Raw genomic sequence first — 26,952 nt, 5'->3', positions numbered from 1 at the left:
AGGAAGTCACTATTTTTCTAGGCCTGATGTGAGTTATAGGCCAAGACAGGGGTGTATATTTTTGTTAGGATGGAGAAGGGAGTTGAAACGAGCGAATATTGCTGAAAGAGCGCCGCTCACATTCAGGCTGAGACAAAAGCTGGAAATGAAATAACTTCCTCTCCTCAGGAAAACACAGCAGCTCCTGACAGAATAATAGCAGTTGGGGAGAGAGAGAGCCCCGCAGTATTAGCCCACAAACACAGGAAACCAGCCAGCCGCCTTCTCAAGTTGTTAAAAACATACAGACGGACAGACACACACACACACACACACACGCACACCCACTCCCAAACATGGAGGACTAAAATGTCCTTGAAAAGGCGGGACATTTATCTTTCAGTCGATGATAAACAATTCATCTATGACCTTCATACATATTCAACGAGACCCCCTTAGCCAAAAAAACTTGGAAAATACACATCAGCCAGCACTTTTTTTTTCTCTCACAACTGAGTTAAGGACACACAATGCAATACATTTCCCCGTTAGTATTTTTTTATAGGAAACCTGAGTTTCCCACCCTGCTTCAGCAGAAGACACTATACGTACATGGTACTTTGGGAAAAGATTACCTTCCTTCACACTTGTGCCATCACATAAAACTCTACGAGCTAAAGCAGTTAAACACTCCAAACCTTGTATTACAGGACCCCTCATGTCACCGGCAGTAATTGAAATAAAAAATAAACAAATTAACTGAATTGTTACACACACAAAAAGAGAACTTTACCTAAAGCACATTAAATATGGTTATTCATAAATCATACTCTGGGGAGAAACAGCAAAGGTGTTCAAAGGATGCAATCTGCTATGAAATGTATCCAGCACAGGTGAGACATGAAATTCCTTTGTTTATGGCTGTATTTTGCACCTTCTTGTGCCATTGACTTTGACTTTGTAAAAGTTCCATTGACAGCTCTTCAATCTCCACTTTCTTTTCTTTACTGCTGTGATAAAGTTCACTGTCTGACTTAACCATCTGACCGGCACCGAGAATAGCAACATTACAAGAAAATAAAATAAAAATATCACAGAAAAACAGAGTTAATGTGATGTTAATTATCCAGCAGTTAGATTACTAATAACATACAGATGAATACTTGAAGCTATTATTATCTGCGTTATTTATTTTGTCTATTGGCCCGGTGAGTCAGTTTGGCTGTGATTGAATATAAAACAATAGCAAAATCCTTCTGGGATTTTCTGTGAGAAACAAGAAAAGTAAACATCTTTGGCTTTCTCCTAGCTTCAATAAAGAAAAAGACAAACAAGTTAAAAAAGGCTAAACATGTTTTATAATAGCCCTAATGTAGGAGGAGTTCAAACTCTGAAGCACGCCGTACACGAGAGTTTAGTCTAAACATGAATGCATTACACAATGAGGATAACTGGGTATAAAATAAAATAAATATAAAATGTATAGTGAAGAAGGAAAAGCCCACAGTGAACTACTGTAAATACCAGGAGATTTGGGTGTCACATTTGCTTTCATTTAGCCTTTTATCCTTTGTATTTCCAGTCACATGTCCCTTTTTGAATTCTCCCCTTCACTGCGACATGCAAAGCACATCCCGGATTTCGTCCACAACAGCGAAACGCAATTCCTCGCTAATTCGATCAATCATGCACAACTCATCTTCCATACTGTTGCATATAGCTTATTTGGAAGCACTAGATGGACTAAGAAAATGTGTAAAAAAAACTGTTTTGGTCCTCACAATTGCAATAAAAAATATGTAACTGAAATAAATAAATAAACAAATAAATCTATGGTGAAGTGTGATCAGTTTCAAGAGAGCCATCAATGAAACAAAAACTTTCAAGGGTCCCCTCTTCATTTATAGATTCCACGTAGGAATTAGCATAAAACAGCTGATCCGAGGAACCTCGCGATGACATTAGAAAACACCTTTGATTATTCCCATTTAATTTGCAGGAGCTTTGCCCTATTAGGCTTCACGCAAGGCGGAGACAGCCATAGTGCTTGCTGATTAATAGGTTGTTCCCCTTTGGATCTTTTTCTTTTCATGCTTGCTTTCTTTCTTTTTTTTGTGGGGTTTAAAATTTGCAGTCTACTAAAATTAAATTAAAAAAAATAAATGAATAAAGTCTGCCATTAGGCCTTTGTCATCAGGAAATTATAACAAAAAAAAGGAAAAGGAAAAAAAAAAAGCTTTGCAGAGTAAGCAATTTTAGCGATTGCCCAACCCATCCATCTTTTTAATGAGCTTTGTTTATAACCTTCTGCATTCTTCCCCATCACCTTGCCTATTTACATCTCTTGGCCTCTTTAATTAGGAAAAGAACCAGGTTAGGAAATAAAGAAAGGAATATGTATGGTATTTAAATGTACGTGTATATTAATGTGACCGGATTCATTTAGCTAGCGAGAGGTTAGAGAGCGGAAAGGCTATTATAACCTGTAACTGTGGTGTGGGGTTGGAAAGCCGGAACAAAAAGAGGATTCGCGTGCTCTTATGAGGCAGGAAAAATTAGCCTGTTACATTTGCCATGACAGAAGACCTCTCTCTGCATTTTTGTTTTATTCGACTTTGTTTTTTGTGTGTTTTTGTTAACCTTTCGTCCCCAAGCAGAAATGAAAGGCCTTCAAAGTCAGGTCCCTATTAGGCAAATAAGGCCTGATAAATCTTCAGCACCTCTTTAATGAGGACTCCCGAGCAGAGCGGTGTTAATTTAGAAAGGTTAAGCAAGATGTTACTTGTTATCTGCACTCATTTTTATTGGACTCATCTCTCTCCGGGGCTTCAGCCCTGGTGATGCAATGCACTTTATGGAGAAAGTATGTTGCAATACAGTCTCTGCTAGATGTCCCGTTTCTAACCACCTATTTAATGTTAATCCGGCATCACACTGGGAAATACACGCATGTGATAGGAAACCGATACATGCTTTTTCTTTAAAGGAAAACAAATTGCACTTTCAAACACAAGCAGGCATGTGCGTCGCATCAATATTTGTCAGGAGTCTGCGGGGTGTAACTTTAAAAGTTTCCCACCTTATGGCTTTTGCGTAACATAATATATTACATTGGAGCTAATTGGTGCTGTGACTTACTGACAGCATATTCTATTATCCCCTTTGCAAATTTCATATTGTATTAAAATCTATCCCTGTATGGTACCTTTGTTTTGAATAATTGTGGTCAGGATTCCTAAAAAAAAAAAAAAAAAATGTAGTAATATATATTTTTATTTCATTTATTTTTAAGTAGATAATGCATTTATTATGAAGTATTACACTGCCTTCCTCTGTTTCCGATGCTTTTTAATATATTAGGTAACAGGGAATAAATTCAGTGTTCTTAGTCAATCGGCTTAATTTAACATGAGCGTGTTAATCATTCCCCAGTATGTACGGATATGCTTGAATAAAAGGTTTGAGAAAGATACCATATAACAGTTTTTGCCATTTCAGCGTATTTTCCCCAAAGGCAGAACATGGGAGCCAGATAAATCATTCTTCTACAATCATAGCTTTTTTCCTTTTTTTTCCCCCTCATTTTTTTCAGCTTGACCTGGTGGCTAGATCTGAGCACAAAGTGGCAGGATATCCTGGCATCAAATCAAAGTCGTCAAGATGCTTACAGTGCCATCCTGCAATTGCTCCTGCGACTGATTTCTCACTGTTGCGGATCTGCAGAGCTGGGTGATAAACAACAGCAGAAACAATTAACAGCAAAGAAAGCCTTACTAGTGGAGCAAATATGTTTTGGTTTTTATATGTGCAGTAAAAGATTAATTTCGAATCAGTATTACATTTTTGTAATATTCTCATATAAAAAGTACCTGAAATACCCCTTAGTTTTACAACTTACATTTATTTTCACTTTTTATATAAGTATTAACACACATTTAGCAACTGTGTTTATTTTGTATACCAGGATATATTAGTTTGAAAATAAGGAACACACACCTTAAACGAAATCTAACTAAAGTGTTTGTGTTTTTGTTTTGTTTTTTTAATCTTAATCTAACCATGTTCTTTTCTCTCATGCAAGCATCCAATCGAAAATAAAAACACAAACAAACAATAAATACCCTTGATCGATCAGTCAATAAATTATCATTTTAGAGATCAGAGTAGCCTGTTAAAGTTAACCACCAATCACATTGTTAACACACAGATCTAATTTACAGCTTTCAATAAGAGAAACCCTTTAACAATGCAGGTTTCACAATTAGTTTATTGATTGTGTGGAGAATGTCTTTTTAATTCTTTAGTAGGTTTCCTTGCATGGCTTAATTAACACTTTGTTCTCCTGAATCAATAAAGGTTGGCTACAAAATATATTATAGAATCCATTTTCTTTAAGGAAAGGGGGGGGCTAAGCCAAAGTACTGATTGTTTACACTGAAAACATTGTTTACAATGTGTGAAATGAATCAGGTTATATTGTATTTCCCTTGTCTTTTTTTTCCAGGAATCCAAATTGAGTCATCAGATTTCTTGTTGTATTTGTTTAAATATACCAGTAAGTAATGTTATTGGGATCACAGACTTTTTCTTTCCATTGTCGGGACTGAATCATCACAATAAATTTGTTTCCTGAAGACTTTTGAGACTCGAGTATGATTCTGCACATTTGTCACCACATTCAGACACATTAACATAATTTACTATTGAAATATCTGTGCACATTTTCCAGGACTGTATTATATGTTACTTGTGGCTTTAATGCCATGGTAATCTTGCATGTAATAACTACCGTCATTATTATTTGCATCATATACTGTATTCAGTGTGGATACCTGCCACTGAAAACCTCTTTAATCTTCACTTCTCCTTACTGTTGTGAAGACAGGGTGCTGAGGTGCTCCATAGTCTTTGTTCATAATCTTTAAAAGCTGTTTTCAATCAAGCAAATGATTCCTCTTTTGCAATATGTTAATGCAGGCTGATTTATCCATGTTGTAAAAGTTAATTACCTTGTGTTTGTGAGTCCCATAAGATGATGTATTTAATGTTTATAACTGGGATTATTAAAATGTCCTGACTCGATTACAGGGGGTTCTATTTTCAACACTAGAACTAATTGTGACATTAAATCAAACTATCCCTTGCCTCAGGAACCAGCACCAAGAATACGACAGCATTGATTTGAATTAACTTCACCTTTTGTCTTTAGGCTCATTGGAAATGAATGGTATGTTTTCAAGATGATCAACCACATCTTGGTTTCGCATTCAGAGCAACAAGTTTAGTAATTTAATAAGACATTCTACAGTTTTTTTTCTCTCCTTTCAATGATGAAGCTCAAAAACGTAAACCAGCGTTTTATTTATGTAAGAATGTCTGTCTATCTATAAGCCTTTAAAAGCTTTAAGGTATTAACATACAACATTGCCCAGTTCTTTCTGCTGGCTAACGTTTGTATCTGTAGCATAGATCCTCTACAGGTGGTAATTTAGGCTGGAGCTGTTGGAAATGCAAGTGAATGTTTTCAGTGAACTACAATGCCCATTTCCCTGAAAGCATCAATATTTCCTTTCATACTAGTCAAACACATATTTACTGTAAACAAACAGCAATGCCTAACGCAGTTAGCACCAAATACAGTGATTCGTTCAAAGTATTTGTGCATTAACCTCAATTCAGCAGAAGTCAAACCGCTATAATTCTTTCCTTCAGTTGCTGGTTTGGAGTGTCTGGAAAAAATTGAAAAAGAAATACAAACGTCTGCGTCAAATAACTTAAATAAAATGGAAAAACAAAATTACAACAACTGCAACAAGTAAAAATGTATCCCTGGTGGCGTGCGAGTAGCAGAACCAAAGGAAAGGAGTGTGCCAGTGGCCAGTCTGAACTTTTGATAAGGCTAACACAAGAAAGAAAAGAAACTAAAATGGTATTCGCTGCACCAGCACACAGCGACACAAAAGAAAGCGATATCAATCTGGGAAACACTGAACACGATCCGGAAAATCTCCCCTGCATCTCAATCTGTCAAACGTAAGGGCCCTGTGTGAATAATTTTTTTCTATTTCTTTTTGCGTCTGTATCACTGCATTCATTCGCTTCTGTTTATCCTTTGTTACAGTTGTGGCTCCGAGTTTAATTGTTCGCGGTGTTTATGGAAGAAGGTGGTGATCCTTTTCCAGTGGTGTCTGACCTGTAAGGGTTATCATTTCCAAATACCCAGCTTCCCTCTTCCCACTGCTCAATTGTCTGGTAATCTGCTTCAATTGTGAGAAACCATATCCATTACAGAATACCTATTTAATAGCTTGACCCAGTGTTGCTTTTTTTTTCTCATACGAAAAAAGAAAATACAAAAAGAGGGGAGGGTTAACAGACACACAGAAATGGTTCTAATAGGAAGGAAAATGAACACATTTATTCTGCAAGGTAAGAAACCTGTTTGGCAGCCTTGGTGTATTTTTCAAGGGGCTGTTGAAACAATTCTGCTTCTCTCGACTCTTGACATGTCAGTTGTTTTTTCTTTTTTTCTTTTTTCCTCTCTAGAATGCAGGACTCTCATCAGGATTTGCTATTAAATCTAATCTGCTGTACAGGATTTCGGGACACAATCCACTTCTCAGAAAAGGGTTTTTGAAGTGGACATTGACAGAAATGTCAGGGGTATTATTTCCTATCCTTCTCATCGCAAGTTGTTCAGTTTGTACAGTTTAAGTCCCTGAAGTGCATTGATGGTTGACAGAAATTATTTTTTATACTTCTTTTCAATAATGGTTTTATTAGAGAGCCTTGCGACTTTAAAATAATCATCCTTGACATCAAGATTATACCTATGATAATACACACAACTCTCCAGAGCCCAGACCAAAATCTGATCTGTTTGTGTGCTCCCTTATGCATCTGGTTAACAATAGCAGATTTGCAAGTATTCAGAACTTACTCACCGTGTCAGCATTAGTGTTTTCAGAAGTAACAGCAGCACACTGCTAATAAACAGGAAAGCACAACGTAATTGTAAAAGTAAGTTGACCATTTCAGATGCATCAGTTAATTAGGAGTATTTATTTAAAGGTATGACTTCGTACAGTTAAGATGCACGTTGCTGTTATACTGCCTGTAAGAGTGACAGATACATAACCAAACAACTACCAGCAATCACGGAGCAGTAAAAACCTCTTTATATCTTTGAACACATAAATTCATTCCATTTGATTTAGACACTCTGGCACAGGCCTTATTGTTGTAGTGCGGCCTCCATTTATTGTGTGCACAACAAAATGACAAATGATTATTGTGTAGAATCCTGATATTGTGCAAGTTGAAAAATGTGCACCCAATGGAGGTTTGGTCATTGTGCTGTTAAGAAAAAAAAAAGAAATGCCCATGTCAAACACAGCAACAGACTAATGAACTTGCCAAGCATAGACAGGCAGACAAATAGTCAGATAATGAAGATGACTTCTGTAATTATAAGAAAGCAGCAACAACAACAAAAAAACCTTACCTCAGCTTTCTTTCTTAAGAACTTTAACACAATGATATAATCTTGTATGAAACAGTGACCGTTTTAGGACTTTAAATCTGCCTTTGATGGCTACTATAAAACCTGGAAAGCAGTTATAGTGGAGTGGAATAAGGCAGTATAAAAAAGCTACACAGTGAAGCATAGAATCTAATTCAGGGCCAATTACTGCAGCGCAGTATAGTAAATGAACACTAACTTAAAAAAATCCTGGCAGCACAATTTAAGATTAAACAGGATTGTGCTACTGCCTACATAAAAATGCAAATTGAATGATCAGAAAGCCCTTATACCAAAGAGTAGCACACTTCCCACATTCTGCACACAGCACTTGACTTGACGAAGTACATCAACAGTATATTTATAGTTTACTACATTTTGCTTTGGGGCCTCTATCGCAAGTGCTCATCTGACAGCCCTGATTAATGCGCAACTCTGAAGTCATATAATTTCATTATCTTAATAGTCAGCGGTTAACTAGGGAATTAAATAATCCTGTATAAACTGTAGCATGCATTGCCTCCTATCAAATCCTCAAATGAGTGTGTTGTGTGTGTGTGTGTGTGTGTGTGCTTGTGCGTGTGTGTGTGTCTCAGTGCGTATGTCTAGAACTTTGATTCCAGTGCGTTTCTGAGGACTTATAACTAGGGACAGGCACCCAGGTTTAATTCAAACTAGATTGCGCCTGTGGCACTGCACCTCTGATCTAATCAAAATGAATTCAGGTCATCCTAGCTCAACTCTTGACTTCTGAGCTGACCTATGCTGTATTCTTTGACATGTCCTGAATTCGTTGTCATGACTTGACACAAACATTGTTGGATAACATAACTGAGCAATAGGCTTCCAAAATGTATTAGTGATCCAGGCAAGATGAAACCATGTTGTTGCTGCTGATGACATTTATATCTCATTTATATCAATTCTGAAGGCGACCTTTCTTTTCTTTGTTCTTATGATTATCTGCAACAAAACCCTGTGTATTTCCCGGGTTGCTAGGTTTAGTTAAGCACAGGTGATCCATTTCCTAAGAGAGCAGAGGTTCATATCCTGGTCAAAATCAGCGGCTGCCCTCGACTCAAGTCTGAGACAGAGTGCTAAATTTGCTTTTCTGTTCTTGACCCGCACTGCCTGGGATATTCTGAGTGAGACCAGATTTAGGAACTGACTTCCATTACAAAAACATAATCAATATATATCAGCAGTGCAATGTAATTCTATTTTGCAGAACATTAATTTTACAAGATTTAGTCTTATTCTGTGCTTAATGTAGTGTAATGTCTATTACTATACTTATCAATGATGTATTCTAGAATATTCAATGGCGTGGTAGTCAAAGGTTAGCATTCTTATTATGATTACATTTCCTAGCAATTAGCTCTGCCGAATCACATTTTTACATACAATTACCCATTTATACAGCTGGGTTTTTACTGGAGTAATCTAGGTACAGTACTGTGGTCAAGGGTATAACATCAGTGTCCCCCACCTGGGGTTGAACCCACGACCTTCAGTCCAGAGCCCTAACCAGTACTCCACAGTGCTGCCCATGGCACAGACCAGGCCTTAACTCAGTTTAATCAATCAGAATCTTTTTCTCTAGTTTCAATCAATGGGAATCAGTTTTCTTAATGCTGATTCAGCATTCAGCATATTATGAAATGATATCACTGGTAAATACATAGAATTTAATAAACAATATACAGAACTAAATGAATTATAGAATTACACTGCTTGAAATAAAGGATTTGGATGTTTGACTAGAACCTCATACATCATATGGATGGCCAAATACTGGCCCATGCTTTACAATGACATCAAAAACATAATGTTGGCCTTAATTAATACATTCAACCTTTTACCCCTGCTAAATGATGCATTTACCCTCTCCACCTCTCAGCCTTTGTTGTATAAGTAAATTAATTGTACTACAAGTTCTTGGTCTTAACGTGCCTTGTCAAAAGGTTAGATTTAGGCCTACAAGGCTAAAAGAAGAACTAAAATAACAGATAGACCCAATTGTATTGTGTTCTGTTAAATTCACATTCTGGTTTCACAGTTTACTGTTGGCCACATGTAAATAAAATAAAATAGAGTTACATATGAACCGGACACAGAACACAATTGATAGTGAGAAGGATATACATAGGTACAGTGGCTATAGAAAGTAGTCACCCCCCAGACTTTTTCACATTATGAAATTTGTTTGTGTTTTTTTCCCCTTTGATTTACACAACCAACTCCACACTTTTGTGGTTCACATGATTTCAGATTAAATACACCTATCTCTGTAAGGTCCCACAGATGAGTAGTGCATTCAAAGCAAAAGACACTACCATGAAGACCAAGGAGTTTTCAAAACAATTCAGAGAAAGTTGTGGAAAGGCACAGATTAGGGGAGGGGTGTAAAATGATTTTAAAGACATTGAATATCCCTTGGAGCACTGACAAAATATACAGCACCACCCAGAATCTGCTTAGAGCAGGCCGTCCTCCCAAACTGAGGAGCCGGGTAAGAAGAGCATTGGTCAGAGAAGCCACATAGAGGCCAATGACAACCATGACAGACCTGCAGCGTTCTATGGCTGAGATGAGAGAAACTGCCCATGTGTCAACAAAGCTCAGGTACTCCACAAATCTAGCTTATATGGAAGAGTGACAATAAGGAAGTCATTTCTTAAAAAAGCTTGTGTAAAATCCATCCATCCATCCATCCATTTTCGAAACCACTTATCCTGGCGAGGGTCGCGGGGAAGCCGAAGCCGATCCCGGCAGGCATAGGGCGCAAGGCAGGAATACACCCAGGACGCGATGCCAGTCCATCGCTGGGCAACACACACACACACACAGGGCAATTGACACAGACCTGCATGTCTTTGGACGGTGGGACAAAACAGGGAGAACATGCAAACTCCACACAGACAGGCACCTCGAGCCAGGACTCGAACTGTGAGGCAGCAGCGCTAACCACCGTGCCGCTTGTGTAAAATCCCACTTGGAATTTGCAAAAAATGTAACAAAAGATTCTGTGGTGCAATGAAACAAAAATTGAACTATTTGTGTTATGTCTAGAGCAAACCCAACATAGCGCATCACCCAGGTAACACCAACCCTACTTTAGAGGTGGCAGCATCATGTTATGGGGTTACTTTGCATCGGCTAGAAAGCTTGTCAGGGTAGAGAGGGAAATGCTTGGCGCTAAATACAGGCAGATCCTTGAGGACAACCTGCTTCAGACTGCAAAAGACCTACGACTGGGACAGAGATTAATCTTTCAGCAGGACAATGACCCAAAACACACAGCCAAAATGACACTGGAATAACTTAAAAACAAGAATGTGAATATCCTAGAGTGGCCCAGTCAAAGACTGTGACATTTAACAATCCACTAAAATGACACCCTTGGGGTTAATGATGTCACAGGACCCTGTATTCTGGATTCTATATTCTTATAACTACTGAAACCCAATCTATTACTCTGGCTTCCTATATATAACATGTAAATAAATATACACATATATATGAAGTTGTATGCTGTACTTAAGGCCTGTTTTATAGACAGACACCTGCACCTAAAGTCTTATATTTATGGATTTGGCTGAGTTTTATTTGCTTTTGTATTTATTTTTATGTGATACTCATGTATCATTGTTCGTTTTCAGAAACTGTGAAAACATTCCTTTTTATGGCCAACCTTGATCTTACTAATGAATAAATGTATTTCTTATGTAAAATAGCCATGCACCGAAGATAGATTGATGATCTAAGCAATTTCCCAGAGAGCGCTGTTGGAAACCAATCAGAAAATACACTTTTATTAAGATATTGCATTTTTTTGTTTTTCTCCCCCCCAGATTGTCGGAATGGGGGATTGGGGGGGGGGTGTAAAATACAGTCGTGTTCAGCCAGCCTTAGTGAAAAAAGTGTGATATAATATCTTATAGCAGTAGTTATTAAATAATAATAATAATAATAATGCAACTTTTTCTATCCTTATCCCTTGAAGAGATAACCTCTCCTCATAGTCCATAAAAGTTTTATATCATAGAACTACCTGCCTGATCATAAACATGGCTATCCATCTATTGTATCAGTGATGAATTAAGATATTCATAAGGAATTGATAGCAATTTAGAGAAAAGGTGTTACAAAATTAATAAAAGTGCAAGATAATAACTGTATAATTACCAAATGGTCATGTTATTTTACAACTCCAGGATAGACCAAGAAAAAATGAAGCCATCTGGGAGTTTGTACAGTCATACTGCACGTTGACAACATGACAGAAGCACTGACCATGTTCAATCATGTTTTACAAGGACTTTCCATGTCAAATGGCCCACAGGCAAAGACGTACATGTTATCAAAGAACGACAGTAATTAATTCCTTTAATTATTACCTTCTGCCCCACCACCAGCCCTACTTTTCTCTGATTTGCACTGATCTGGCCTGTGTACCCCTCCCTACCTGCACATAGAGGCTGTAAAAGCTCTGGTTTGGGGGGGTTATTTTGCAGTTTGGCAAGGCAGTAATGTGTGAAGGTTGTAAGTCAGAGCACAAGTAGGTCAGGCCAGGTCATCTGGGCATATGTCAGCAAGCATTTCTCATACCTCGTAATGCCATTTGCATCGCTAAAACAGTGTTGGCACACAGAACAGGAAGCTTTGTGCATTGATACATGTCAATAAGAGTCAGCCCTGTCGCATGCTAAGATCTGTCTATTCTCATTCCATTTAGCAGATTACGGGATCAAAAGCCATTGCACGTGATGTTTGTTTGTTTTGTTTTGTATTTATTTATGTAACCTCCCCAACCCCCCACCACCACCCCACAGTACAACCCACAGATTAAGCCTTCAGACCTGACTCTCCTCTGACCAATGGGGTAAAGGGTCAAAGAGATTTGCATTAGATCTAATGTGGATTTTCCATCCAGAAGGAAATGCTCTGCACTGGAAAAAAGTAAACAGCTTGCAACCACACTCTGGTGAAGTGTTATCTTCCTCCTCGTGTATTTTCAGAGAATTAATCCCGCCTGACATTATTCTAAAGGTGACACAGATTTAAACTTTTGTGGGTATACACTACCGTATTATTTTAATTTGCCATATCAGTAACAGGTTAAGCAGGATCTAGATTCAGCCCTTAACTAATGTGGCTTCAGGTCAAGCGAGCATATGTGTGCAATCTTGATTTTTAACCCCATAAATGTGGTTGGCAAAATATATTAAAGGCCCAGGACTTAACAAGACATCGAAAAGCATGTAATAAAAATAGATTTAGATTTTCTTTGCATTGCAAGGGCAATATTCAGTCTTTTTTCAGTTTTTCCTCCCCCTAGAGAGCATGTTTATTTCACTTTTTAAGCAAATTTTCCCCAAGTATGCTGAAGTGTTGTTGTTGTTTTATTTATGTACATCAATGCTGACTTATCTTCCTTTTGCATACCTACAATGTCTCTTGTCTTACCCCTTCCAAAAAGAGAGCACATTTAATTTCAAGATACAGATATATTTCTCTTTTCAGTTTGTGGGATGGATACTAAGAGATTCAAATGGATGGAGAAATTGAACTGATTAACCAACATTTAATATTTGATAATTGAGGGGTCAGTTAAAGCATGTCAACTAACTTTAATTTATATGTCACAGAATGTTACTTATTGGTAATCTGAATATATATTTAAATATAGTTATTTATGATACTCAACGTATCATAGCGTTTGCCCTCAACGCATTCCGAAAGGAGCATCTTCAGTGATTGTGTTTTCATGTTTTCTGTATGTATTATTTCTCTTTTGTACAAACTGGCACACAGGATGAAACAGCTTGTAGGGGATTAATGCCATGCCCTTGCACACAAGAGGTGGCCATGTTTTTAACCACAAAAGCCATTAGGCTGATATTGCCAGGGAAATGGACCACAAAATCCCAGGGGTATGTGTGTGTGATTTATCTGGTGTGGTTTGCCTTGTGTGAGGTTCAGACTCCAAACTCACTCTCTCTCTATCTCTCTCTCTCTCTCTCTTTCTCTCACCGTCACCACCAGTCAACTCTTGTCCTCTAATGAGTCTTTCCTTTTGGAGAGCAAAGAACTGATCATTTTCCAAGAATCAAAGTGCAGTTTTGAAGCAGCTCTCTTAGGCTTCTTTCTAAGAGAAGGGTAGTTTGGTGTAGCTAATACTTTTCTCCTGCCTGCTTGCTTGCTTGCTTGCCTCCTTCCATCTCTCTCTCTCTCTCTCTCTCTCTCTCTCTCTCTCTCTCTCTCTCTCTCTCTCTCTCTCTCTTCTCTCTCTCTCTGTCTCTCTCTCTACCTCACGGGAAACGTTCCTCTTATTATTTTCAACCGGGCGGCTCTCACTTAGCATTTTGCTTCGTCGGATAATTGACAGGCAGGATGACGCCTGAGAGGAGGGAAGCCGTACATCATAAATAAATTACAGAGACGCAAAAGCAAGGAATAAGCAGATTTATGTAAAAATATCTTTATTAGGGATGACAGGAACAGCAAAATGTCACTGTAGCGTTTTTAGAAAGCAACAGACAATATGGATTATTGAGAGAAGGGCTTACATTGTGGGACTGTAGCTACACTTTGCCTGATGGATGTTACTGATCTCCGGCATCCTGTGCATTCATTATTATTATTGTGATTATTATTATTATTATTAATATTATTGAAGCTGTTCACAGTTCTTAATATCCAATGTATATTGTTATTAGTTTTCGTAGTAGTGGTAATATTATAAAGGCTGTTTGTATGGTATGTGCAAATCAATCTACTAAATATGTATGCTTTTGGTGACCCCATCATTTCACATGTAATTGAAGGCAAGCTACTTCCTAGTTGCGGTCCGATTCCCCATGTTTTAAACCCAACACTCACACACACAAGCAAACCCCACACAACAGCTACCCTTCCCTCTCTTTACAGTAAGCTGGCAGGCGGCTGGTTGCCTGGCCGGCTGTCAATAGGGAGTCCATTAGTGCTCCCCTCTTGTTCCCCGGCTCTCATGTCGAGGAGCCTCTGCTCCCTGCTCCTCCAGAGACACAGTGGAATAAGATAAGAAGATTACAAGAAAAGTCTGTCTTTAGTCCTTCTACATCCCCCTGTCAGCCACAGCAAGCTAAATTACAGTGCAGGCTACAAACATATTGATCATCCACTCAGTTCATACAACCCAAGGGTTGTGAAGGACCATCCATGGGATAAATTGAGTAATCTCTGGGAAGTTTATTTGAGGCGCGAGGGGCTACTTTAGTTCAGCGGCAAACGATCCTGAAAGCCTTAGTGGCAAAGCCGGTTGAGTAGAGCAATGTTTATCCACCTTGGGTCATCAGGAGCTAAAGGGTGACAGACAGTGCAGGGAGAGCAGCTTCAACAGCAGCAGCAGCAGCAGCAGAGACAGAGACAGAGGCGGCAGCGGCAGCAACAATATCAGAAAATCACAACAACATTTGAGTTGGCCAGGGGGCCCCTTTAACTGTTTAGCTCCCAAGAATTTTAATTGGAAAATTTGATTATTTCCTGTGAGCTTTCAGGGTCACGCAAGAGGCAGAGGATTACAGTTAGTGTGTTGAGGTCACTGATCTAAATCCCTGTAATTGATGATATTCAAATGTTAATTAGATTTCTTCCCATCTCTCTCTCGCTCTCTCGTTCTCGGCAGTCCTCATCAAGGTGAAGGGCATTGGTCTCAGGCCAATAATAGCTCCAATCAAGGGCACTGATGCCCACAAGTTAAACTAGGTTTTATTTCCGGGGGATGAAATGTCACAGAAGGCGGGCTGTTCAAAATACATTGTTCAAAAGCAGACTGTAAACAGAGTCCGATGTGCTGGGGAGGAAAATATATTTGATATGTATTCAAAATTCCTTAAAATACTGCAGTTATCAGTACTGGATATAAATCAAAGCTTTGAGGCACCCCTTTATCACTAAAGCCCATACCAGGTGGTGTATTTTGATTTAATTTCTGTTTTTGTCAGAGGCTGGTTTCTTCTCATAAAGAAAAGGCTGTAGTTGTTTTAATTTGCCATAAGCAAGTAGGTCAGAGTTTTTATATAAATCTGGCACACAGCTTAATGTGACTCCTTTCCTTCTTGATGCAACTAGTGTCTCGGTGGTTCAGTTTAAAATTGCGTGGACTCAGATTATCATAGTTTACAATCGAGTGTTTTAACCACCAACCACCCCCCCAAAACAAAAGAACTAAACAAAACACACGCAAGTCAAAGATAAATCCATTAAATTCCGACAACTCTTTTCTTTTCCTGGGAACCCTTTGCCAGCATCTGTCCACAACGCACTTAAATCTCCTCAAAGGTCTTTCTGTTAAGTACATCGTGTGCCTTTTTGACAGACGAGTAGCTAATTGCACTGTGAATTACTGCTATCGATTTCTGTTTCTTGTAGAATCAAACAAACAAAAGATATTAATGCTGCGGCCTGAAGAAAAAAAAAATGAATGATGACCTTTCTTTGCAAATACAGCCATTCTCCTGGATTACAGGGCGATCCCAAAGAGCACCAGTCAATAGGAATTGCTGTATCACCATGATAATTTTAATAAGCCGCTCTGACCTTCTCACACCCATGTTAAGTGCTTTAAATTTATTTACCGAACAAGGGGGATAGACGTTTACATATTATAAAAGAGTTCTGTACATTCAAGTATAATTCGCATTGTAGATATACCGGACATAAATTATGACTCAAAGATGTATTTAAGGAATCATTATTAAATCTAGTGTATATATTATTATATACACTAGATAATTATTAATTACTATACTAGTGCCTAATCAGTTCACCATACTGAAAATGATTACACTGAAATATAATAAGTTTCCTGTTGCTCTTAATTCAACTTGTAAAATATGAATATGCTTTATAGAAGTAACTATAGTTTGATCAAAGAGAAATACAAATGTATTACACATAAGAATGGGTACTAAAGTTGTGTGGTTCTATATTAAGAATCAGTATATGATTTAATAATGCTTACAGTATCCCAAATAAAACAATATACTGTAGTTTGAAATTGTACTGAAGCTAATTTTGATACCTAGTGCTTAACAATGGACAATGCTGTGAACTGAGGTTTGTGATGGTCAGAAACTTAATTCTGAAATGAAGCTGTATGCGCGTTATATCAAAGTACAACATGTAGCTGATTGGTGCAGATTTTATTAATGTCAATGTTGGATAAATTACAGCAGACAGTGTAAATAGCAGAGTGAAACTGGTCATGCAATGTCCATTGGTTTCTAAATGAACATAAATTAGAGGAAAATCTATTACTTTCAGAAAAAAAAATCAAGTACATGCAAATTGTATTTAAAACCATGATCTTGCTTACAAAAAATATAGCAATACTTGGTAAAAGTAAGAAAACTTGGTAAAAGTGTCATAGTAATGTGGATTTATACAATGTAAGCTTATGCATTTGTAAAGGTATTCTAATCTGCCATTCAATGCTAACCTTCTTATAACTGATCAACTCGCTGAGATGAAACCCATAAGTTAGTAGGAGAGGAGATTAATGCCATATTAACATTAAACTCTGCTCTTCTTTCTTATCTCTAAAACCACTAAAAAGTCTGGATTAAAATGAGAGTTTCATATTTTCTGCATTAGGAATTTCTGCATGGCTCAAAACAGCAGTGTGGGATACCAACAGATTTTGCTAAATACATATGAAGGCATGTGTGCAGTAACATATGGCATAGTAGGTCATTTTCAAGCGGTTTTCTCTCAATCTTTATCTGAACCCTGTGCGCCCAAATGGAATTAATGACTTATTAGTCAGGTCTGCCTGGTGAAAGTAAATAAATAAATAAACTACAAATATTCTCATCACTGCTTTGTGTCATTGCACAGTGTCAAGGTGACAGGACAGTTTGTGTTCAAAGTTGTAAGACAGAAAATGGGGTCTGAGTATTTTGTATGACCTCACACCTTTCCATACTCATTTTAACACTGTCCACTTTTAAGAATTCAAATAATGAAGACAACTTTTATGCTATCTGGGAGTGACATTAACTACTTTGAGATAATTTTAAATAGCAAAACAAATAGCATTAAACTGATACAGTGCTGCAATAAGAGAACTATTCAACTGTACATTTGTTGAACCAGATACTGGGTGCCAGTTAATATCATTAAAATTAATCACAAGAATTGTGGCTTGGTAAAGACTTTATTGGGATGTAGCTTCTTCTGGAATAAATACATTAATGAATTCCTAAAGTATTTCCATGTGGTATCCCTAAAGAAAGAGCTCAACAATACCTAGAGGGAGAATTAAATACCCACATTGGTTCGGCATGCTACTTGTAAAGAAACAAACAAATAAGCACAAATTATTTGGTTTGTAACATTGATCTGAAAGAAGTAGACATGTCCCATCTACCGATTGTTACATATTCCATTGCTTTTTTTTTAAAATCAAATTAAAATGAAGTTGAGCATTTTCATTTTATCACAAACCTAGCAGATGTTAACAAAGTGCATCACTGTGATGGCTTCGGGGTAGAACTTTTATTCCGAGGTTATTAACCATTTGATTGTGGCAACCTTGTATTGTTTATTATGTATTTACCCATTACAAAAATACTCCACATATATTCAAATCCATTTTGTTTAGAGACAGAAGCCGGGCATTTTATTATACTGCAAATGTTACATAGTAGACTACACGGTCTGAATTCTACCACATTAGTTACTGTGTTTGTACACATTTTGATTAGCAAGGGGTTTGAGACCGTTAGCATTTACTTGCAGTAGGATACATTTTGCAAAATACATCAAAAAATTAATCTTATCACAGAAATTACTGAATTCATTAGAGAAACAAATATGATGTAGTTACATAATTAGAATATCTAGTTCAGTTGGAGTACATTGTGCCCTTACAATGTTAGGGAAAGGACAAAGTTACTCACAAAAGTAAACCTAAAATGATGATTGTTCGATACATCATAAAACAAGAAAGTATCCCTTTTTATCCAAGCCCCAAATTGTTTGCAACAAAACATGTGACAAGTGACTACACACCTACCTCTGTATCACTGTCAGCAGCAACAAACACAAGCTACAGTTAAACAAAATATATAATGTACACTAATTAATATCACTCAGTATCAAAATACAATAATACAGTTATCTGAACAGGACATTTTAAGAATGTATAAACACAACCCATAATATGTCAAGGCTTGCCACTGCGCAGCTGGTCAGATGAAATTGTAAATCATTAACATTAGCACCATTTAAACAACATTTTCCGTCGATGATTAGTTATTACGATATTAGGATATTACGTAGTCTTACAGTGTCTGTTTCAGTTGTAAGTCTTTTGCATGTTCAAAACTGTTTTGTACTTTGCATGTTTCCATCCAAAATATATACCATTAACTGATAGATAAGTCAGAAATAAATTAAAATACAAATAAGTAGCAACACTTTCAAATACTTTATGAAAGTGAATGCATTGATAAATGGAGGGCATTCAATGAACTTTCTCTATATTTACACTGGTACACCTATTTAAAAAGGCCATAGAGATATATATAGATAGCTGCGAACACCACCTTCATACGAGAGCGATAACATCAACTACTTGCCATAAAGATGTAGTTCAACCTTCCCAGGATTGTACCCCATTTAAGATCCTTTAAGATATAATCTGTGTTAATAAAGACATGGCTTTTACTTTCTCTTTTTTTCTTTCTTTCTTTTTTTTTTGTCCTCTCAAGCCCAAGACAAATCCCTTCGCCCAGGCTGCTGCTTTTATTAAATTCTCCTCAATAAAAAAAGCTCAGACAGGATTTATTAGGTACTCAGCACCGACGTTTAGTATTTCCCCAGTTATTAAGTGAAAATCAATAGAAAGCAAAGAAAATGGAAGTCATACAAGTGTTGTCGCCCAGATATTATGTCGGCTGTCTCGGCAGATTCATGGCAAGCTCTAGAGCCTGCGAGGTGGGCTTTCTGCTTACATTGCAGGACCTAAAGTGGAGGTTATTCATTAGAGTAAGCCAGCGGTCAGATACATTTCCAGGCCTTTTCCCCCATTTATCTTAAAAACGCCTGTATCGAGTGAGAAAGGATGCTGATATTCCTTGATAGAGATGTCAGATTTTATGTACCCACATCTGGATTTATTGTTATTTTGTTCTAAAGACCTTTTTTAACTCAACGGAATAACTCTTCACTGAAAAACGCAAGCAAATCTCATGGAGAGGAAAAAAGGGCTCTAGAAAAAATACTTTTGCCTTTTGTGTGTTGATAGTGCATTGCATTTCTGTTTCTCTTATTTTCCCAGAGCAATTATATTCAGATCTCCATGAACTCAGTTTTACATTAAATGGCTGAAGTGCAACACTAATGTTTTTCTATAAGGACAGTTAAACAAGCATACCTTCAGGTTGTGTAGCATTTTATACATTTAATGCAGTCATACAGTTTTTATAATTATCCATTACAGCCCAGTTATCATTCTTTTTCTTACTGGTATATCATATTAAAAAACTGTTCAGCACACTGAAATCTGCAGTTTATTAGATATCGTTTCTGTGTCATTAAGCAATATTTACCAAGCTATAAGCTTTCAAGAATGGTTCATCGACAACATTTGGCCCATCAATAAAAAATGGTTTTATTTGAAGGGAAAACACTAATTCAGATAAGTAAAGCCAAATAGCATGAGTGTATTTGAATTGAGTACACTTGTGTGGATAACACGCCAAGCATGCTTTGCAAAAGGTCATGAAATTCAAATGTTCCCTACCATAGTTTTATAGTATATAGTTTTACCTGAGGCCTAATTTCAGACTGAATCAAACTTTGACCCAGCCACCAATCTCATATGCCTATTCTTTTGCTTGTGACTGAGGATTTCTTCTATGTACATCAGGTATTGTGTTTAATATGTGACTGGCAGATGGGTCAGAGTTTTGACTTGGTCCTGGCCCCAGTGAAGATGGATAGCCAACATGGTTTCGAGTTTAATTGAGAACTAAACCATTTCAGACACAAGCAGAGAGGATCATCTCAAGCATTAACCGCTTCGTTGAAGTGAACCTAGACATGCAACAACAGTACGGAGACCCAGAATTGACAAAATTCAAAAACAAAATTAACTTGTGCGTATGCCTTTTACTCTATCTGTGTACACAGTTTAAGACAAGTTAAATGTGTGCACACAAATGAGCAAACCGTGGACACTAATTAACCCCAACGATGTTGTCCCTGGGACTCTGTACAAAACAGAATGATCAAGAACTGCATTGAGAGGAGGAAAAAAAAATACTGTCATGTATAACATATGTTACATTTTCATCAGGGATCTCCTCCGATGTGCATATATTCTTCCTTACATTCTGTTATAATAATTAAATAGTTATCATGTCATAGATGTACAGGGTCAAAGGCATTGGGGTTGCTTGTACCAGGAATCAGCAATAAAGATGGTGCCCTCCATTAAAGAAGCAGGCTGTGGCTGTACCACCAAGCTATATATTTATCATAAGCAACTGAACCTTTCGTCTGTTCTGACTGGCCTGGTCTTTAAAGAGAACGCAGTTAATATAAAAACTCCTCTGAAATGAAGAACTTAACTACGGCACTAATTTAATTACTCTTAAGACCTTTACGACAGTAATGTAAATATTCTTGCGAGTAGGGCCCGAGATACTCTGAGTAATTACTTAAAGCTTTCCTTCAAATCTCTCAGACTTTTTTTTTTTTATTAAAAAGCTTTTAACATTAGCACTTTCTTCCTGACAAATTAAATGAAATTTCATTACTCTCCTCAGCCTAATGGCATGAAACTGTCTGCTGCTTTGCGAGAACCTTAACCCTTCTTTCCCTGCCTGGGCAGATTAATCAAGTGCTCAGCGCAGGAGTCAAACTGGAATGAGCATCGATCCGGGGCCGGGTGTCTGGAGCTCCCAGCAGTTTTCTTGTTTGGGCAATCTGTAGCAGAAGTGAAGGAAACTACTTAACCATTGATTTCCATATGCTACAAGCGCAAAGGCAATTTCAGCACGTCCCTTTAAACAGGAGACAAGTTATTGCACTGTTCTGACTCTTCAATGTCGCTCAAAGCTGCTCTTTCTGAACCTTCGACAGATAATATATGGTCTTTCTTGGTGACTTTGTTTATGTATTCATATTTATTCAATTTTATTATTATTTATTATTACTATGAGTTAGTGTCTGTAATCATTTTGAACACAGCAATGTCTGTTATGATTCAAATATTGTTTATGGAAAGGAGAGTCCTGGAAAAAAACTTAATTATGAATCTCAAGGAAGTTTTTCTTCTTAAAAGATACAAATATGGGACACACGTCAGCTATGAATGCATAACTGTATAACATAATGTATACATATATTTCCCTATACTTGTTTGATTATTAATATGACTGGTTATTCTGTATGATTTCAAATTCTGTATCTAAATGTGAGTTTTACCACACACTCCTGCATAAGCTCTGATAGCAGCTACCTCTGATATATAACCTCTTAAAAATGAAACACAGACAAAAATAGAACACTGACAAAAACAGAAGCGCACCACCCTGCCCACACTGTCAACTGGAAGCAACACACACACACACTGTAGCTGCAGCCCTCTTGTATTCTTGCTGTGGTATCCTTTCCCTTTTACTGGCCAATCCTTAACACCTTTTTGGCGTTGCAAGGGTTAAGCTCCTTGGCTCCCCTTTTTCATCTCGATGGTAAAGACTGGGCAAAATGTGGCCATCTGCCCCCTCGGCCCTTGTGGGACTTTCAATCCAATCGCCGGATCTGAGTGGATGTGAATTTCAAGGTTACACCCGAGTGTTCAAGGGCAGGTCCAAGTGTAATCGGCACTTAGATCATAGATTAATCTTATTTGCTATCTATTAGGCTTGATTCTTCCTTCCCTCTCTCCCCTCCTAAAGCCAGGATTACCGTGATAGTTTAAGATAATGGATTCTTATGGAAGGGAGGTCAAGAAGGCTTTGCGTTTCGGAAGCCACAGATAATATGATTAATCTAAAAGCCTCTTTCAAAAGGGGTCGCACCTTCACAAGCCTAATTGGCGAAGAGGGATAGAGGGAAATAAATCTGAGACATTGTGTGCAAACTCATTGGGTAAAATACACTTAATTCAACGAGAGTGTTTCATTAATTAGTGCTTTATTGTATAACCGGGGTGTCGGCGATGACAATGATTTTTGTATGTGCAGTTAATCTGTTTATTTTCAGACCACAAAAAAAAAAGGCCGAAGGAAGAAATCCATAGGTAGAAGTGGTTCCCTGGGTGAATGAGCGAGTATACGGACATCGCATTTCACTTGACTGGCGATGGTATTCCTCCATTTCAGTCATGCATTTACGAACTTGTTGGTATAACGAAAAGGTAACATTAACATAAGAATTAAATATTGATATTTTAAGGCTATAAACATAACCCCATTCACATTTTTATACTACAAATTCTATAACACACCTTTGCTTAAGAGCCTTCAAAGTCTGATTGAGATTCCTGTGGAAAATGACTATTTAACATTTATAAAAAGAAGAATTCTGTAAAAACAGGACAAAACCATTACGGCTCTCACCAGTACAAAAGGTCATGTCAAGTTTCATTGATTTTTGGAAGTACAGCTTAGCGCCTTGTATAAGCTACAATCATCCTTGAGTTGTAATTTCCATGGGTAGCCACTAGCCAGGTCCAATAAAAGATAAACTGTGATAAAAATATCCAAAATGTGACAGCCCAACAGATAACCTCTGCAGACACGTTGGTTATCAGGGGCAGTCATCACTGGCTGAATATTTATCACACAGCGCAGATTCCCCTGGGATTCAGGCTTGCATGTTTACTAGTCCTTACAAGAAGGGGACATGTCATCTTTTAAGGAAAATGACATCCCTTGTTATTTTTCCAATACAGGAACAAAGTTTGTATTTGTTCACGTTGCACGGATCATGTGTTCTTAAGTTGTTTACGTCTACCTAAATATACAAATTTTGGCATATTTTAATATGCCATACAGATAAAAAAAGCACATTTACATTTAATAACTTTAAAATAGTAGTGTTTTCTGATTACACTAAGACTCTGTACTGTAGCATGGTAAATTATAGTATAATTGCCAATAGCTAAATAATCACACTGGTCAAAAAGTTAGTCTGAAATGATAGAGGGGTAAAACATAACTGCTTTGCCTTTTCAAACTTGTATTCTTCAATTCCTTTTAAACCTATACAATCTCTGTGTAGATTTATAGGAAGCTGCTTTGTAACCCTAGACTGGCTGCAAGAATCCTGTATAACAAAACACAACAGACAATCGCTTACTCCCACTGTATTTTTACACAGCCCCCAACTGAAGTTGTTTAGCACTGGGTATTGTTTCAGTGGTAGAGATAGGGCTCGTTATATACTTGGTCTAGAAGCCATGGCCTGCTTCCAAGTCTAGTTGTTTGTGTTGACATGCAGACTCAATTGGCATTTTAGAGGGCACAAACAGAGTCAAACCTGGAGTCAGTCCAAAAGCCTGTAACCCTTCATCCTGTGATCTACACCTGTGATATAAATATACATGAGCCTATTAAGAGATGAGTCTCATTCAATATCTACACATTCACCGCAGGCCTGCGTTCCGGCCTGGTTTTAAGTTCTGGAATGTAATATCATCTGTCTGTTAGATTCTCGCTATGAAAGCGTTAAAAAATTAAACTTTTAATTAGCCTAAGTCAAACAGGATATATATTTCGAAGCTGGAAAAAGAGATAAAATATTCACAGTTGTGGTTAAAAATACAAGAGGTCAACTAGTTAATGGTCCTAGTCAAGTCTCTTTAATTGAGAAAGCATTCATCAGTCCCACAGTGATCAATTTCCAATCAGACTAAGGCCAACTCCAACAGGACGGGCAGACAAAAGAAAAGTGTTCAGGAGGAAAAAAGTTCTGAAAATATATGTTGCGTTTAATCAGTGACTTCAGTGAACTGATCACAAAGTTTTGTATACATGCTGGGAAAGTATTCACTATAAAAAATAGAACAGAAAGAGTAAGACCATGAAATCCAATATGGAAAAGCATCTCCAATTCATTAAATTATGTTTTTGCAAAGTATATATATATATATATATATATATATATATATATATATATATATACACTCACCTAAAGGATTATTAGGAACACCATACTAATACTGTGTTTGACCCCCTTTCGCCTTCAGAACTGCCTTAATTCTACGTGGCATTGATTCAACAAGGTGCTGAAAGCATTCTTTAGAAATGTTGGCCCATATTGATAGGATAGCATCTTGCAGTTGATGGAGATTTGTGGGATGCACATCCAGGGCACGAAGCTCCCGTTCCACCACATCCCAAAGATGCTCTATTGGGTTGAGATCTGGTGACTGTGGGGGCCAGTTTAGTACAGTGAACTCATTGTCATGTTCAAGAAACCAATTTGAAATGATTCGACCTTTGTGACATGGTGCATTATCCTGCTGGAAGTAGCCATCAGAGGATGGGTACATGGTGGTCATAAAGGGATGGACATGGTCAGAAACAATGCTCAGGTAGGCCGTGGCATTTAAACGATGCCCAATTGGCACTAAGGGGCCTAAAGTGTGCCAAGAAAACATCCCCCACACCATTACACCACCACCACCAGCCTGCACAGTGGTAACAAGGCATGATGGATCCATGTTCTCATTCTGTTTACGCCAAATTCTGACTCTACCATCTGAATGTCTCAACAGAAATCGAGACTCATCAGACCAGGCAACATTTTTCCAGTCTTCAACTGTCCAATTTTGGTGAGCTTGTGCAAATTGTAGCCTCTTTTTCCTATTTGTAGTGGAGATGAGTGGTACCCGGTGGGGTCTTCTGCTGTTGTAGCCCATCCGCCTCAAGGTTGTACGTGTTGTGGCTTCACAAATGCTTTGCTGCATACCTCGGTTGTAACGAGTGGTTATTTCAGTAAAAGTTGCTCTTCTATCAGCTTGAATCAGTCGGCCCATTCTCCTCTGATCTCTAGCATCAACAAGGCATTTTCGCCCACAGGACTGCCGCATACTGGATGTTTTTCCCTTTTCACACCATTCTTTGTAAACCCTAGAAATGGTTGTGCGTGAAAATCCCAGTAACTGAGCAGATTGTGAAATACTCAGACCGGCCCGTCTGGCACCAACAACCATGCCACGCTCAAAATTGCTTAAATCACCTTTCTTTCCCATTCAGACGTTCAGTTTGGAGTTCAGGAGATTGTCTTGACCAGGACCACACCCCTAAATGCATTGAAGCAACTGCCATGTGATTGGTTGGTTAGATAATTGCATTAATGAGAAATTGAACAGGTGTTCCTAATAATCCTTTAGGTGAGTGTATATATATATATATATATATATATTTAAACACACACACACACACACACACACACACACACACAGAAACACATCCTCAAAGGATCAAACCTGAACAATAGTCAGGGGTGTGTATTGATAAAAGATGTCTAATTGTAATGAACATTCTCCCAAGTTATTGCATTCTCCCTAACAAACACAATCTAATTGGAGTTAACATTAACACATTTTAAAGAGTGAAGCACACACTTACAGCTATTTTAGTACAGCTTAGGGTCATGAATTGAAAATTACACACACGCACACCTATCCTTACTAAATTTACATTACCCCCATATACTCTTGCCATACATAATATATGATCTGTTTATTCAGTCTAGTCAGGGGGCATCTCAATCTTAAGTGACTGACAAGTGCAGTAAAATGAAAGGAGCCCAAAGCGTGCTCTAATAGGTATGGGAGGCCTTTCTAGTCAAACATAAAGCAAATTAATGTGAGCCCTTGCTGTACCTTTAATATGAAAATGCCATACAGTGATAAGCCAAGGAAGACCAGACTCTGTGCGCCAGAACAGGTATAACGAGGTTGCCAGGCGGGTGCACAGTGCCTGACCCTCCACGGGGAGAGATACTCTCGGACTGTGTGAGGATTATGATGAGAATGTCTTTGTGTTGTTGTTGTTTTGTTATTCTATCTTGCTCAGATGTGTCATGCAATTCCAGCTGTGCTTTTCACCCTGTGAGGAAATAAAAGCAGGGGTATGTTTTTTTTTTCCTGTACAGTTACAGGCACTACTGATATTTTCTATCAGTTAGATTCCGTAATTGCAACAAAGGAAAATGAAGCAGTTTACCGTTAATGTGCAAATCCGTTTATGAGATTATGTTTTTAATGACTCCACATCTGACTCTTTGTCTATTTGTTTCTTCTTATTTATTTATCTTATCGGTGTAATGGTGCCGTTTTTTTGCTGGGGTAGAATCTGCTGGCAGCCTTTTCATTCTGAATCGCTTCAATAATCAGAGACTTTTTCTTTTCACGTGTATGGGATTTTTGTACATTAATACCA

Source organism: Amia ocellicauda, chromosome 4 (assembly GCF_036373705.1).
Source record: "Amia ocellicauda isolate fAmiCal2 chromosome 4, fAmiCal2.hap1, whole genome shotgun sequence".
Classification (NCBI taxonomy): Eukaryota; Metazoa; Chordata; class Actinopteri; order Amiiformes; family Amiidae; genus Amia; species Amia ocellicauda.
The sequence above is the reverse complement of the archived record's forward strand: the minus strand, read 5'-3'. Positions refer to the sequence as shown.